Raw genomic sequence first — 16,440 nt, forward strand, 5'->3', positions numbered from 1 at the left:
GTTTTTTAAATTGCTAAGGCCTGCAGAAAGAAATCAGTAATTACTATATACTGGAGTCCTTGGAAACACATGTTTTGTATTCGAGGGCAGACTGACCAGGGGACTTAGGCACCAAAAGGGCCAATACTCCGTTGCCCTTTTCCTCTGGAACTTAATGGAACCAAATTTTCCCTTCACTTTGGCCCAAGGTCCTGGTCGTCCCTCCCTCTTCCTTTGGCCACGCCCTCATCACCAGTCAGGCGCCCTCATAGGCTCATCCTCTGGAGGTAGGAACGCGAGAGGAGGGGCGTCACGGTGATTCCTCCCGCGGGGCCGTGGTGAGACTGGTAAGAGGGGCCGAACGCCGAGGGTTCGTGCGCGCGCGCGTGCTCGCTCCTCAAGGAGCGGGGCGGCGAGTGTGCGCGCGGAGGGGTGGCGCGCTGGGCTGGGAGGAGGCTGGCAGGCTGGTGGGCTGGGCGGGCGGCGGGCGGCCGGGAGCGCGCGACAGACTCGGCGGCGGCGAGTAGTTAGTTACTTGTTAGTCAGTGTCAGTTGCTCGGTGGCGGCGGCCGCGGTCACCAGGAAGGGGACGGGCCGGCCGGCGATGGTGGTCACCACAGCGGCATGTGCGCCTTTCAGGTAACGGGGGCAGGACTACCCATGTCCCCTCGGTTCCCTTCTCCTCCGGCACCGACTTGTGGGACCACGGTCGTCCTGGGGTGAGGGCGCTGACCCGGGGGAATCCGGGCGGGGCGGCGCGGCGCGGGGTCGAGTGGCGCCGCCGCGGGGGCCCAGGCGGCCGGTGTGTCCCGCCTGGCGCGGGCTCTGCGGCCACCCCCGAGCCCTGCCGCCCCCGGGGCCCGCCGCCGCCGCCCCCTCCCGCGGCGGCGGCGGCGGCGGCCCCGGTAGCTCGGCGCCCCCCAGAGGAGGGAAAGTTGGGACCTGGCGAAGAGGGACGCCCCCGGGCGCGGCTGGGAGGCTGCTGGGGAAAGTGAAGCCTGTGGAGAGCTGGATACGGGGAGAGTAGGGCAGGAAGGGCTTCTCTGTCTTTTGCTAAGTCTACACCGTCATCCCGCTCCAAACCCGGGAAGATCCAGCGCAGGGTCGCCAGCGCCAGGGCGACACCCGGGGGCTCTTTGCCTCCTCACTTGGCCCTGTGGTTTGTGAGCCCGCTAACGTGTAGATTTGCTGGGTTGTTTGGGAATTTTCAGTGGTTCGGTTGGTCAATTTGTTTCTCCTTTGCCCTTTGACTCATCCGTTCTTGCTACTTTTCTTACCTCCCGCGTTGAGGACTAGCAGTCTGAACCCCCATCCCTCCCCCTCCGTGTCTCTGCACCCTCCGTCTGAGAATTTGATTTCGTTTTTCGTCCTTTGACAACGTTAAAGACTGCTGAGAGCAGTAGGAAGGAGATTTCCCACCTTTAAATGTTAACTTTCTTGCAATCCGTTGTTTCGTTTTGTTTTTTCAAGATCCAAGTTTAGGAATTTGAGAGCTGTGGAATGGAGTTATTAGAAGGCTGGAGTTGAGGGGATAGTGACGAGTTAAAAGAAAACTATGATTTCATCTTTATTGGCTTTGCTATAGAAAACCTAATAAATTTTTCTTCTGCCTCTGTTAGATGTGGTAAGATTAGACGTTGAATTAAATATTTGGAGACTTACATAAAAGGCTATTTTTAGGTCATTGGATGATGTATGTCAACAGCTTTTCACCTGAATTGGGTTTGCCTCAAGGATTCTGTTTTGGGGCCTGTGTACTGATTTTTGTTCAGCCACAGCATCTTTTTTTTTCCCGATAAATGAAATGTTGTAGAAATGTGTGTAGTGGGAGAACCCATATTGCTCTCTGTAGTGTGGAAGTGAAAAACGTGAATTATGCACAGGGGTAAAACTTTCCATGAGCAATCTTGGATACTTGCTTCATGATGTCTTCTCCTGTAATCTCAGAGCATTTCCAGATAGCTCAATTCACTGACTACCTTAATTACTTTCTGAAGTGCCTGGCACATCTTCTCTTCTGTGACTCGTTTAGTAAGCTATAATGGCAGTTATGGTACATTTTCGTGGCTTCAAAGATGGGAGTTATAGCTTCGGCCCAGAGATTAATAGTTAACAATGGAAGCAGAATTCATACCATTCCTAGTGAGTTTGGGCTATGACCAACTCACAAACTATGTGAAAAAACAAACATCTTTCCATAGCTGTCAGAGGGGGAAATATTTTATCATGTCTTTATTTTGGAGACTCTAACTTGATTATATTATGTGGGAAAAAAATGTCAAATTATTTTCTTTGAGGCTTTGTGATGTGTGGTCCTCCTTTCCATCCTCTATCTCCCATTTAGGGGCTGATACTTATGTTTGGCTGGGTTCCAGGATGGGAAGAAAATATTTTGGCGAAAGGAAAAGATAAGATTGCTTTGAACTGTTATGATATTATAAGTATTTATTTTACCCAGTGATAGTACAGAGAAACTTCCTCGCTAATGTTTGTACCCCATTAACATTCTGTCAGAATACATTTTTGAGTCTACCCTGAGGCCTATAAAGAAATAATGCCACTTCATAACTGTTTCTGACAATCACATTAAAAAATGTGTTCCTGGAATGCATTATATGTGTACTCATATAAACATTTATCTTTGTACATTTATGGTAATGTAAATATTTAAGTCTGAGAGCTTAAAAACTTTTATTTGCTTATTTGCATACATGTTTTTCAACATCTAGCAGTGCCAACCGTATTTGCCAAATAAGCATCAGCCATAAATTCATGCTTTGGCACATTTCATATAATAACTCTTCTAAATTGCTCCATGGTGAAGCATCATGAGATTAGCATTTGCTTCATGAGAGAGATTTGTTGTTGTTTTTAACTGTAATGATGTGCTGTTTAAGTGGAACAGGTGCTGGGCTCTAGCTGTTTGTGTTGAAACGTGCCAAATCATACTCTTTTGTTGGTTGGGTTGTTTAAGTAATTTAGGAACCAGACTGTGGCCCCTGGCATGCCAAGAGTGAGTTCAAGGTTCCATATCACTGCTGCAAATTCCTATTTTCACTGTAAGAGGCAGGCGTGTGTGATGAGCTTTACTTTCTCCTTGCTGTTCTCTCTGTAATTCCTATTCCTCACCACCACCCCAGTCCTTTCATTACTAAAGCTCCTTGGAAGGCTTGGAAAGTCTAGGCTCCTTCACTGCTGGTTTGTTTTCCTTATAGAACTAGAAATTCTGGGAACTTGCAGGCCAGGAATAGATAGTTCATATTTATTTGACAAATATTTTGAGTGCCTTTTAAGTGATAGGCGTGGTAGGCCCTGAGTGTATGTAGAATGATGTTCCTTCTCGCAAGCAGTGTACAGTTGAGGAGGAGAAGTTAGTTGATAAGTGACAATTAACAATGTGATGTGATCTATGACACAGGTGTAAGTAGATTCCTATGGGTGGAAGCACTACTCTGAGAATTGGGGTGGGGTATGTGGGGGTAGTTGACTCAGACTTGGGGTAGTTGTGGAGGGGGAGTCGAGTCAGGTAGGTGGGGTAGTTGACTCAGGTAGGGTAGTTGACTCAGACTTGGGATTTTAGGGAGGGGAGGTCCTGAAATGCATCCTTGTTGGTTACCTGAGCTAATCTTCAAAAGTAGGACTTAACTAGGTACAGAAGAAGGGAGAGGACATTTTATTTTATTTTATTTTATTTTTATTTATTTATTTTTTGATAAAAGACCAGTTTATTTTGCTCCTTAACCCATCTGGCCTCCCCCTTCCCTTAAAGGACATTTTAGACTAGTGCTGTCCTATAAAAATGTAATGTGAGCCACAAATATGTCATACATGTTTGAAATTTCAAGTAGATACATTTAAAAAAGTGAAATTCATTTTAATAATGTATTATCTAACCTGATATAGCTAAAATATTATCATTTCAACACGTAATCAATATTTTGAAAGTATTGAAATATTTGACATTCCCTTGTTCATACGAAGTCTTCAGAGTCCGGTATGTATTTTAAATTTAAAGCACGTTTCAACTTAGACTAGTCACATTCAAGTAATCAGTAGCCACAGGTGTACAGCACAGTTTTCCAATGGGGGCCAGTGAAGTGGTAAGAAGCCAAATCACTGAATGCCTTATCAGCCAAGTTAAGGAGCTTTAACTTTATCCTGAAGGCTGTGAGGATTTAGTGGTGGAAAAATTCTGTGATGGAATCAGTTTTGTGTTTTAGACCTATCATGTTGACAGTGAAGTGAATGCTGGATTAGAGAAGGGCAAAACTGAAAGCAAGATCGGTTAGGAAGCCATTCCAGGTGAGAAAGGATGGGGGATAAAAAGGGGCGGGGTGGATATATAAGCGATTGAGGAAGTATTATCAACAGTACAGGGTAAATAATCAGATTATGGAGTTGAGCAAGGTTGAAGATTTAGGATGATTCCACATTTCTGTTGTGACCTACTGTATGGGGCAGGCAACCGAAGAGAAGCCAACCATCTGTGCCAGACAGACCAAAGATGAAAAAAGGAAACTATGAGAGATTTGTCTCAGAAGCTGAGGGAGGAGAGAGTATTTCAAGGACTAGGAGTTGTCAACACTGTATCCTGCCATGAAAAGGCCAAAGAAGATAAGGACCAAATAAAGTTTCTGAGACTTGGGGATTAAGATGTCATTTGTAACTTTAGCCTGCACTAGCAGGTAGCTACATTGCAGTGCATTTAGGGGGTTAATAGTGAACAACAGAAGCTTAGCCAATTCAGGGCTAATACAGTGTTTTCAACAGAGAACTGAAAAAAAGAGTATAGGTGGAGGGAGATGCAAGGGATTTAGAGAAGTTTACTCCCTCTCCCTTTTAAATTAAGAGGATTTAGGGCACATCTGTATGGGATTGAAAAGAACCAAAGTTGGGGAGACATGGGCAGGGAGAGAGGGGGAGAAAGGTGATTGATGGATCCAAAGATTTGGAAGCAATAGGAGGGCATGAGATCCAAGGCATAGGTAGAGAAATTGGCCTTAGATAGGAGGTGATTTTCCTTTCCAGCGAACAGAAAGGAAGGAGGTAAAGTTGGCGATAAAGTTGTAACTGACGGGGGCAGGAAGGAGAATGAGTTGATGACGTATCATTTTTGAGTACCTTCTAAAAGTGAAGGAGAATGTGGTGGAATAGGAGTTCTTAAAAAAAGTATGTGAGTTTATAACAACTTCCAAGCGAATGAGAGAGAGAGAGAGAGAGAGAGAGAGAGAGAGACATGGAGGGAGAGAGGGGCAGACACTGACACAGACATGACTAGGAGAATGAAGGATGTTTAGAGGCATTGAGGGCCCATTTGAGATTGTACACCTTGGATTTGTAAGGGTACCGATTTGCATGGTGGTTTGATTTTTTTCCCTGCAGCGTGATCACTCTGTATATAGCTGAAGAAACTATTTAATACTCCCAGGAGCTCATAAGATAGGTACTGTTAATCTCCTTGATTGTAAGATGAACAGCTGGGTTGCAAAGACTGGTTGTTCATTTCTAGAACCCAGACTGTTATCCATTGCTTTGCAGATGCCTGCTTAGTAGAGATTCCTGAAGGATAAGGAAATTATTGATATTGAGGATTGTGACTGAATCAAAGTACTGTGGAGTCCAGGCTGGATCATGAACAGGAAGCCTGGAAAGGGTGATTCAATTAGGAGAAAATGAAGGACATGAAAGGCTAGATAGATGTCACTGTGAAGCTGAAGAGCTGGTGAGGAGGAAGCAATGATACTAGCTTTTTTTAATGGAGTACCTACTATATGCTAGTCACTTTACCACCTTATTTCTAATTCTAACATTAACTCTACAATGTGTTATTAACCTTATCATCTTCCCTTAGTCATTCTCCATCAGATGAAGAAACAGGATTAGAGAGGTTAAATAATCTGTCCAGAGACCTACACTATTAAGTGATGAAACCATGATCCAAAGCTTATTCTTTTTTCTCCAATTCATATTCTTCTTTTTAAAAGAGTTTTTATTTTTTAAAGTAAGCTCTAGGCCCAATGTAGGGCTCGAACTCACAACCCCAAGATCAAGAGTCACATGTTACAACTGAGCCAGCGAGGTACCCCCAAATCATATTCTTCTTAAGTAGTTAAGACAGAAAATGCAGTAGTGATGAAAAGTGGTTGAAAGACACTGGGATATTTAATTTAGGATTTCAGAGGTGTATCATTCATTTAACAAATATTTGTTGAGCATTTAGTACACGTGCCAGGCATTATTCTAGGTACACAGGTTATAATAGCGAACCAAACACAAAATCCTTGCCCTCATGAATCTTATATTTTTGAGAGGCTGAGACAGACATTAAACAAAATAAGTGAGAGTTATTATTATATTAGAAGGTGATAGATAAGTGCTGTAGAGAAAAATAAAGCAAGCAAGCAAGAGGGACAGGAATGCCACAGAGTCTGTGCACTTTTAAAGAGGATGTCTGGGAAGGACTTGGTGAGAAGTGAGCAAAGACTTGAAAGAAATAAGGGACAGAGTAGGTAGAAGAAACATTTTGCATTGGCCCTGAAGCAAGAGATGTGCTCGGCCAGTGTTCCTGCACTGGGCTGAACAGAAGAGAAGGTGGTAAGGTCAGAGAGATAACTGGGTCCATATCTCATAGAACCTGTAGTAGGCCATTGTAAGCACTTGCATGTTTACTTTGTGCAATGGAAACTATTACAGGGTTTTGAGCAAAGGAGTGACATGATCAGATTTATGCTTTAAAAACTTCATTCTGGGCCATGTGTTGAAAGTAGTCTAAGGAGGTACAGAGGAAACCAAGTAGACCTGTTGGGAAGCTCTCCTAAAAAATCCATTTGAGAGAGAGTCTTGGACCAGGGAATTGAAAAGTGATTGGGTCTGTTAGATTTACAGAAGAGTTGCACGGATTGTACGTAGAGTTTCCTTATGCCATGTTTCTTAAGCTTCCCGTTACTGACATTTTGGACTAGATAATCCTTTGTTGTAGGGGGTTGCCCTGTACAGTAGGATGTTATGCAGCATCCCTGTCCTTTATCCACTAGAAGCCAGTACCATCTCCCCACTTCTAACAATCCGAAATGTTTCCATACATTACCCAATGGCCCTTATAGGGCAAAGTTGCTCCTATTAAGAACCACTACCATACACCCTTCACTCTGTTTCCCCTAATGTTAAAAATAAATAAATAAAAATAAAAAATTAAAAAAAAATCTTTTATAACCATGGTACATTTATCAAGCTAAGAAATTAACATTGATACAATACTTCAATCGAACTCCTGATTTTATTTGTATTTTACCAGTTTTTCCACTAATATCCTTTTCCCATTCCATTATTTAAACCAGGATATTACATTGTTTTTAGTTTTCAAGTCTCCTTTACCTCTTCTAATGCATGACAGTTTCTTGGTCTTTTCTTTTATGACCTTGAGACTTTTACAGAGTGTGAGTTATTTGTTTTGTGGAATGTTCTTCAGTTTGGGTTTTTTGATGTTTTCTCCTTAGATTGGGGTTATGGATTTTGGGGGGAAGAATACCAAAGCAGTGAAGTGCCCTTCTTATCATGTCATATAGGAGGTGCATGATACCAACATGACTTATTATTGACAATCACTTTGTTAAGGTGTTTTCTGGCAAGTTTCTCCACTGGAAAGTTATTTTTCCCTTTCCAGTCTCTGTTCATTAGAAGCAGGTTGCTAAGTCCAGCCTACATGCAAACGGGGGAGGAATTAAACACCTACTTCGTGGAGGAGGAGAATCAAAGAATTTGTGACATATATTAAAACCACCATAGTAATTGGTAAATATTTGGGGAGGGGATACTTTGAGGCTTTGCCAGTATCCTGTTTCTGCTCATGAATTTTAGCATTCATCAGTAGATCGTGCTTGCAGTAATTATTGCTGTTGTGTTCTAAAACTACTTTTTTATTTCCCTCATTTTTTCCTGTATTTATTGATTGGAATTCTTCGGTAAGGAAGACCTGTCCTTTCTCATCTGTTTTTCTATCTACCTATTTAATCATTTATATCAATTCCAGTTCATGGATATTTATTTTATTCTTAGGGTTATAGTTCAGTGCTAGCATTATTTATTTTATTGACCGAATCATCCAGCTTTGGCCATTGGGATCTCTTTTAGGTTGACTCTGTGTCGTTCGCCATACTCCTGTCATTTGTTTGTGTGTATCCTTGTACACTTCTCTATTCTCAGGTACTGCTAGATGCTTCAGGCTCATCTTGTATTTTTCCTGCAATGGCCCTAGGCTCATTTTTTCAAGAAGCTGTGGCTCCTTTTATCAGAGAATGGTATTTTGAGGCCAAGATCTGGATGCTAGGTGTGCTTGTTGCTACTGGAGTATCACTGCTTCTAGGCACACTCAGTGGACAGAGAGCTAGGAAAGACATGTATGTATACTAATCTATGTATCCACACATATCTGCATTTATTTCTGTATATAAAACTAGGCCTGCATTTATACTTATGTGACTCTGGTTGGATGTGTTTTGATCTAACTATCTTTGCTGATGGATTGGATATAGAATGTGAAAAGAGAGTGGTTAAGGGACTCCAAGGTTTTTGGCTTGAGAACCAGAAGGATGGAGATGTCATTATCAGAGATGTGAAGATTGTGGGTAGAGCAGGTTTCTGGGAAGAGTTCAGGAATGATTTCTGGACTGGCTAAGTTTTTGAGATGTCTAATAGATATGCTAATAGGGATATCAAGTCAGCAGCTGAACAAATGAATCTGGAGTTCAGAGGAGAATGGTCCAGGTTGGATATGATTGGGAGTTGTCAGTGTAGGTGACATCGATGCCTGAGGAGTAAATGTTGGTAGAGAAGAGGTTCAAGGACTGACCCCTGGAGCATACCAGTCAGAGAGATGAGGAGGAGCAGTTCTGCAAAATGTTAAGGATTGGGGTGTAGCTATAGGGTGGATTCCATATCCATCACTAATAAACACTATTTTCAAGGTGCTGAGCTGTTTTGGGGGTTAACCTTGTATCCTTCCTCCATAAATTTACAGTCTAGGATGGGACAAATTACAGACTTAAAAAGAGTAGCAGTGGAAGGCAAATACTGGATAATAGTATAGATCCTGGAGAAGCTTGTCGGAGGACATGAACAAAAGAAGCGAACGGCAAGCGTGCCAACTGGAAGTAAACATTAACGCAAGCATGTGTCAGGCAGGAAACTTGCCAGGGCTTCATGCACACAACTAGTAATTATCGACAAGCAGAAACTCCTCCATATGTTGACCTTGGTTTCTTAGGTTGCTTCTGCTGTTGGTCTCCTGCCATTACAAGGTTTGGGGTTGGTAATTGTACCTATGGTCGTTGGCTATCAATTAAGCCACTCAGTGAACTGGTTAGGAGGGTTTCTGATGCACTTTACTTTTTAACTTTCGGCCTTCTGCCACCTTTTCATAATCAGTGGGATTCAACTCAGGACTGCTTCAGATAAAATGTTTCCATGTGAAATCAAGCAGCAGTGGCCTTACCTTCTTCTGTGAACCTGCTTATTTTTTGACTGCTTCTTAGATGGTCTTTGACATTCCCATGTATCATTTTGTTATTAAGGTCATACCCAAAATACACTTATAGAACTTGAAGAGTAATTTAAACTTGTATTCTAGTAAACCGAGGTTTTAGTAAAATATTTTAATTTCATCTCCTTTGTACTAAAAGTGGAAAAAAGGCTTTCATTGCCTGCTGATAAGAGGTAGTATAGAGTGAGACAGATTAAAAGTACCTATCGAGTAATTATTTCTCATTCACTCCTAAGGAATTACAAGAAAAATAAGGGTATTATCTATTTTACAGAATGGGGGGCAGAGAATTACGGGATTCCATTCTCAGTTATTCCACTGAATTGGTTGGCAAAGCTGTTATCCCCTTATGTATACGGGTGTGTTGTATTTATTAGTTGTGAGAAACTTGAGCATATGCTGAGTGAAAAGAGACTCTGTCACTAGGTCTTATTAGCATGGTCCCTAGCACATAATGGATACTCAAACGATTGTTGGATGAAGGAAGTACATAAGATACTTGAAGATGTAAAGTAAGATATAAAGTAAGACATGTAGAGTTACTTAGCTTGTTCAAGAAAAGTTAGGATACTAAAAACTTTAGTTGTCTAAGTCAGAATTAGGGCAAAGTAAAATCTGTATGGTAACATTCTCATTTTAGACTAAGCCAGACAAATAATACTACTCTGTAAAAACGTGATCACTGTTTTTCGGGTAGCCCATAATCCTACCCTCCAGTAGTAGAATTCTTCTAGTTCAGGGGTCAAACTGCTTAAATTTGAATCTTGCTCAACTACATACTAGATGTTTGACATTAAGTTTGTTTCTGGACTATTCTTCCGTTTCCTTATTTGTAAAATGAACATTTCTACCTACTTTATGAGGTTGTCAGGTGAAGTAATAGGTAGCAAGCACATATATGTTTTGATATACGATAAGTGTTCAGTTAATTTTAACTGTTACTCTAAAAATGCTGAGAGGCTAGTATCTTAAAGTTTTTCATTTTCTAGAAAATCATGTATGCTGAGTGAGGGAAAAGGGGAAAAACCCTATGTGAAAAAGGGAAAAAGACTGATGGGAAGTATACTAATATATTCATAGTGATGTATCGGAACTATGAATAATAGGTTTTCTACTTTTTGTTACTTCCATCTTTTTCCTCTTAGTTTGTTTACCAGATTTTTGTTAAATATTTAACTATGAGCCAGAAATGGGCTTTCAAGAGCGTATTACTTTTTGAGAGTTAGCATTGCATTATGGTTAAGAGATGAATTCTGGACCTAGACTGCCTGGGATTGAATCTCATCTCTGCCACTTATTAGCTGTGTGATCTTGGGAAAGTTACTTTATTTCTCTATGCCTTAGTGTTCTCATCTGTAAAATGGGGATAACAATAGTACCTAAGTCAGAGGGTTTTTAATGAACTAATATTTATAAAGTGCTTAAAATAATTCTTGGGGCATAGGAAGTATCATGTGTTTGCTGATAAAATAAAGGATGGTAGAAATATTACGTTTAAAAATTAGTGAAAGATTTTAGCTTTCCAGTGTACTTATAGGTTATTCCACAAGTTTTCCTTTAACTCTCCTATCTCTACCTTCCTGAGCTTCTTTGGTTCCACTGATGGTAGAGAAGCAGGACAACTATTTTTCTCATAAATCCTTTGTATGACAGGAGCACTTTTCATTGTTTAAAGTTAGGATCTAACCCCCCTCACCCTCCCATAATTTTTCAAAACAGATTCAGTTACTTTTGGTACTACAAGGGAAGATGCCATGGTACACCTCTTAAATGTTTTGGAATAGTGAGTTGAATATTTCAAATGCTGAGAAAATGCTGTCTTCTTCTTCCCAGGTGTGCAGCAGTTTTTATAGATTTTATTTGGGTATGAAGTAGGAGTAATTGTGGGAGTTAGTGTGAAAGAAGATTTAAGGCATTGAAGAAGCAAGAAAAAAAAAGTATTTTCCTAATGCCAGTTCTCTCCTTGACTTGAAAATTCTGTTAACAGCAATATCCTCAGACTGTTTTTCAGCATTTGCCTATTAAGGACTGGCTGTATTCACAATGTTAAACCTTACAACTAAATATTTCAGGTAGACTGACAGATCTTAATTCAGCTATTTGTCCTGAAGTTAAAAGAGGTTGTTGGTTTCCAAATTCAGTGAGGAAGTTAGTATAATATAAGAGTGATGAGAGGTCCAGAAGAGAATCCTGTGGTTTGATAACCCTTTTTCTTCTATACAGTGTAAGAACAAATTTACTTTGTTTCTTTTTAAAATTTTTATTTATTTATTTATTTGTCAGAGAGAGAGAGCGAGCTCGCACACAGGCAGGGCGAGCAGTAGGCAGAGGGAGAGGCAGGCTCCCTGCTGAACAAGGGGCTGGTCGGATGCAGGACTCAATCTCAGGACCCTGGGATCACAACCTGAGCCAAAGGCAGATGCTTAACCAACCCAGGCATCCCTACTTTGTTTCTTAATATGCTCTTTTCTATATAAATGTAGCTGTGGAATGATAGCATCAGTGAATATACAAATTGCACCATCAGTAGCATAGAAATAATTTATAAATAGAGTGGTTCCTAATTCAGGGAGCTGAACTTTTATTATAAACTTAGATTTTACTCCACATGAATATTTTTATTAAACATATGCAAATAAAATTTGAATCCTATTATAAACGCAACTTGTAGTTCTGTTGTCAGTTTTATATTCCAAAAGTCTAACAAAAAATCTTGTCATTGAGAGAAGGTTGTGTTTTGTATTCTTTTGTAAAAGGCAAATATAGGGCTTTGTAGCTGCATGAATACTCTCTTATCTTCTGCAGGACTGTGTGGTCTGCATTTTCATGGACTGGCTGTCTGACTAGGAGACTGAGTCCTGTACAATATGACTTTCCTTTAATTCTCTGTCCTTTTTAGCTTTAAATCTTTATTACATATCAAACTACACATCTTAAAAAATTTCAAGTTATTATGATAGGAAAAAAGTTAATTTTTAATGTAGAAAATTGGAAAAATATGGAATAAGTAAAAAGGAGAAAAATCTGCTATCCTTCCAACCAGAGATAACCTGTACTGATAATTTGGTGCCTTTCTCCCCATTTTTCTGCATATACATATATTTTTCAGAATGCCTAGTTGACATCATACTGTGTATGGTAGAGATACAGCTTCTGTGTCTATTATAGTCAGTACAGTAAGCTGGTCATACTGTCAGAGACACGTAGGTGCTGAGACTGGCCGAGGAGACAGACTCATGCTCACTTATAGGAAATACTTTGCTTTTAGAGGAATTGGTATTTTTCTCTTTTTCATATTGTTAAACTAAATTGGAATATTGTGTGTGCTAGGACACCACTACAACCTCTTTAATGCATGTTTGAAGCAGCTCCACTTTTTAATAATCTCATATCCTGATTTTTTTCTGATAATTGATTATGGACATTTTCCTATGTCATTAAAAAATCTTACATCTTCACCAACCCATGCTCACTTTCAAATAGAGGACTGACAATAATAAAGGGTACGATAGTTAAATAGGCCCTTGATAGTCTCAAAGAATGTATCTCAAATCTCTTAGGCATATCTATTAAGGACTGGTGCTGTTCAGTAGAAATAATGCATGCTACAAATGTAATCTCAGATTTCCTAGTAGCCACATTTTTAAGAGTACAAAGAAATGGGGGGAATTAATTATAATGATACATTTTTCTTAGTATAACTAAAATATCATTGCAACATATACTCAATATAATAAATTATTGAGATGTTTTACAATTTTTTTGTTGCTAAGTCTTCAAAATTTGATGTATATTTTCTACTTATAGCACATCTCAATTCAGACTAGCCACATTTCGAGTGCTCAGGAGTCATATGTGACTAATATTAGCACAGTCCTTGAGCATATAATTTCTCCCATAAAATAAAACAAAATAGCACTTTTCAGGTACTTTAGAGTGGGTTAGTATGAGAAGAAGATTACAAAGCCAAGTTGCACTGGGGATACTGAGCACTCATTTTGGTGTCTTATGAAATTTTAAAACTTTGCCTCAATAAAATGACACATTCCTATATTTATTGACCTTCATGTCAGAGAATAATGTTAAATTTGTAGTCACGTAAAGGTTTACTGTGCATACTTACCTGTAGCTATTCTCAGGATAGTCAATAAGATCAATTCCATATTCCAAAGATTTTGGATAACTAAGAGTTTGCAAGTACACTTCATGGTTTAAGACCTGAGGACAAATGTATCCTTCCTTGTAGAGAGTGCTTTTATGAAGTGTGTAGCAAACATGTATGCACATGTACATGTTACATATATGTGTACAAAGTATGTATATTATATACACACATACATACACATTTATCATAATCCTCATCATTACTCTGAAGAAACAGTAGCAATTAAAATCAATCTTTTCTTTTTATTTTATTTTATTTTATTTTTATTTTTTTAAAGATTTTATTTATTTATTTGACAGAGATAGAGACAGCTAGTGAGAGAGGGAACACAAGCAGGGGGAGTGGGAGAGGAAGAAGCAGGCTCACAGTGGAGGAGCCCGATGTGGGGCTCGATCCCATAACGCCGGGATCACGCCCTGAGCCGAAGGCAGACGCTTAACCACTGTGCCACCCAGGCGCCCCCCAATCTTTTCTTTTTAAAATGAATTTTTGGCATGATGAGAAAGACATGGCATGATCAGGAAGATCCCTAAGGTTAGTGAATAAATAATATATAATAGAAGAGTAAAGAACACGCTTTGCTTTTAATTTAGTTTGTGATCATGTGAAAAATTCCTTAATATCTCTAAGCTTTATTTTGTTTTGTAGGATGGAGATAATCCTGCCTTTTTTTCTTAATATGATTTTGATTATCAAATGGGATGAGCGGAGACTAAAGGGACATCTTTATGTCCCCAGGACTTAATATAGGGTTTGACACACTGGCACCCAATATACATTGTATTCAGAGTCTGAATATATGTTAAAGAACTTTCTAAACTGAGAGTGCTGCAAGTGGAAGCTATTATGTTTTTACTTGGTTTGTACTATTTCTTCTTATTTAATTTCTTGACTGGAATATGAGAAGTGTAATAATGAATATTTCCCCATCTACTCAATAAATAGGAGTGCGTGTTGTGGTTTTATTTTTACTTACCATTATTATTTTATTCACCAGATCTGTCTTGTCTATAAATAAGTATATCTCTAAAAATGTTATAATTATCTTGTTTTAAAAGATGTCTAGCACTTAAATATCTTCACCTGTTTAGCATAAACAGTTAATAATTTTTTTTTTTTTTGTTACTGTGAGATAGGACTGTTTTCACTGTAGTCCATCTTTACCAGCTTAAAAATCAGCCCGAGACACTAATGCATGCTTATTGGATGTCAACACTGTTGAGGCAAAGTAGTAGTATTTTAATTACCACACTGTGGTTTGGTAACCAGAAACTGCCCCCTATAAGAATGGCTTTCTTATTTATATAAAGATGGGAGAAATTCCATCTTTTTCCTCCAGAAGGGATCCAGCTCTTCATAAATGCTTAGTGTGGAAGTAAAACAAAATTATAATGCAAGAGCCAATAATGTGCACCCAGAACAGCATTTCAAAGTGATCCTCATGAAAACATTAGCTTTTTCTAGCACCAGCTATGAGTTTCTGTAACTGCCCACTCACTGAGTCATCTGTAGCAATTGAAAATTTGGATATTTCCCATTTTTTAGGGTATATTTTTTGATTAAGTGGCTTCCTTTTATCTCTTATGAATGAAGTAAGCAGCCTCATGTAGAACAGCCTGCGCAGTGTGGCAGTGTGCCTCATTGTTTCCTGGGGATGAGGAGCTTTAGGAAGCAGTTGAATATTGTCTGTGTGCTAGGACACCATAAACTAAATGATACACTACCAGGAGTAGTTCTGTTCCCCCACTTCTACCTTCCCCCAACACCTTTGGGTATCTTTGGATATTTAGTGACAGAAAGATAATCAAATCAAACTCGATTTTTTTTTCTTTTTTCTACCCATGACAGTAAATGTTAAAATTGTTGAAATCAAGAAATATAGTACAGGGGCGCCTAGCTGGTTCAGTTGGAAGAGCATGTGGCTCTTGATCTCAGGATTGTGAGTTTGAGCCCTATGTTGGGTATAGAGATTGCTCAAATAAACTTATAAAAAAGAAACATAGTACATGTTAATGAAAGAGATCTGTGCAATGACAGTGCAGACCATTTGGCCAAATGAAAACTGAGTGATGTATTGATTAAATGAAATGATGAACCTCAATTAAAGGCAGAGAAGAGGTAACTTGGTTTTTTTTCTTCCCTTGTTTGATGTTTCTCCCTGATGTCTAGGCTAGATATGCATTTTTAAAAAGTGATTCTATTACAAAAAAAAAAAAATCTCTGCTTATGTCTATTCCATTCTGAATTTTACTGTTTGTTGTTGTGTTCAGACACAAGGAAAGAAGGATTGAAAGCTTGTCCGTTTTCTTTAATTCTGCTATTTATGTATCTTGCATCTGCTCATTCTTAGCTTAGAAAATACTAATGATAATTGGTTAAAGAAGACGTTCATCTCATGACTATTTATAGTAATCTAATTCTGAATAACTTTTATTATTAGGCCCTTAAATATTCCAACCTAAGAAAGCTCCCTAAGAAAGTAAAGCTCCCTAAGAAAGTAAAACTGGCACCTTTAATGTAGACCAAATTGTTGCTCATGCATTTGACAATATGCTCTGCATTAACTTTTGGTTCTTTCATGTCAGTATCTGATTGATGAAGTTCAAATGACAAATAATCTGTGAAAAATAAAAAGGTATGTTCATAGCTGATTTGGGAATTTAATTGAGCTGTGACCTACAATTTTTGTGTTGAGCTGTTTTTTTAAAGAAGCACAAGAAAGGGATATGATTTTACTTGCATAAGTACTTTTCATACC

General features: G+C 39.2%; 1 protein-coding gene across 13 annotated transcripts in view; it reads left to right on the forward strand.

Moving 5' to 3' along the window:
- The first annotated feature begins 307 nt into the window (after positions 1-307).
- PEAK1 (pseudopodium enriched atypical kinase 1) overlaps positions 308-16,440 on the forward strand; it is a 294,322-nt gene continuing 278,189 nt past the window's right edge. For 4 of the 13 annotated variants that reach the window (XR_003311383.4, XM_026478585.4, XM_026478586.4 and 1 more), the window contains exon 1: positions 432-618. The gene's annotated coding sequence lies outside the window, so the exon portion shown is untranslated. Of the gene's footprint in view, positions 327-422; positions 619-16,440 lie in introns of those variants that run through there. The other 9 variants (XM_048221524.2, XM_026478587.4, XM_048221530.2 and 6 more) reach the window with 6 other exon arrangements.

The sequence above is a fragment of the Ursus arctos genome, unplaced genomic scaffold (assembly GCF_023065955.2).
Source record: "Ursus arctos isolate Adak ecotype North America unplaced genomic scaffold, UrsArc2.0 scaffold_28, whole genome shotgun sequence".
NCBI classification, from domain to species: Eukaryota; Metazoa; Chordata; class Mammalia; order Carnivora; family Ursidae; genus Ursus; species Ursus arctos.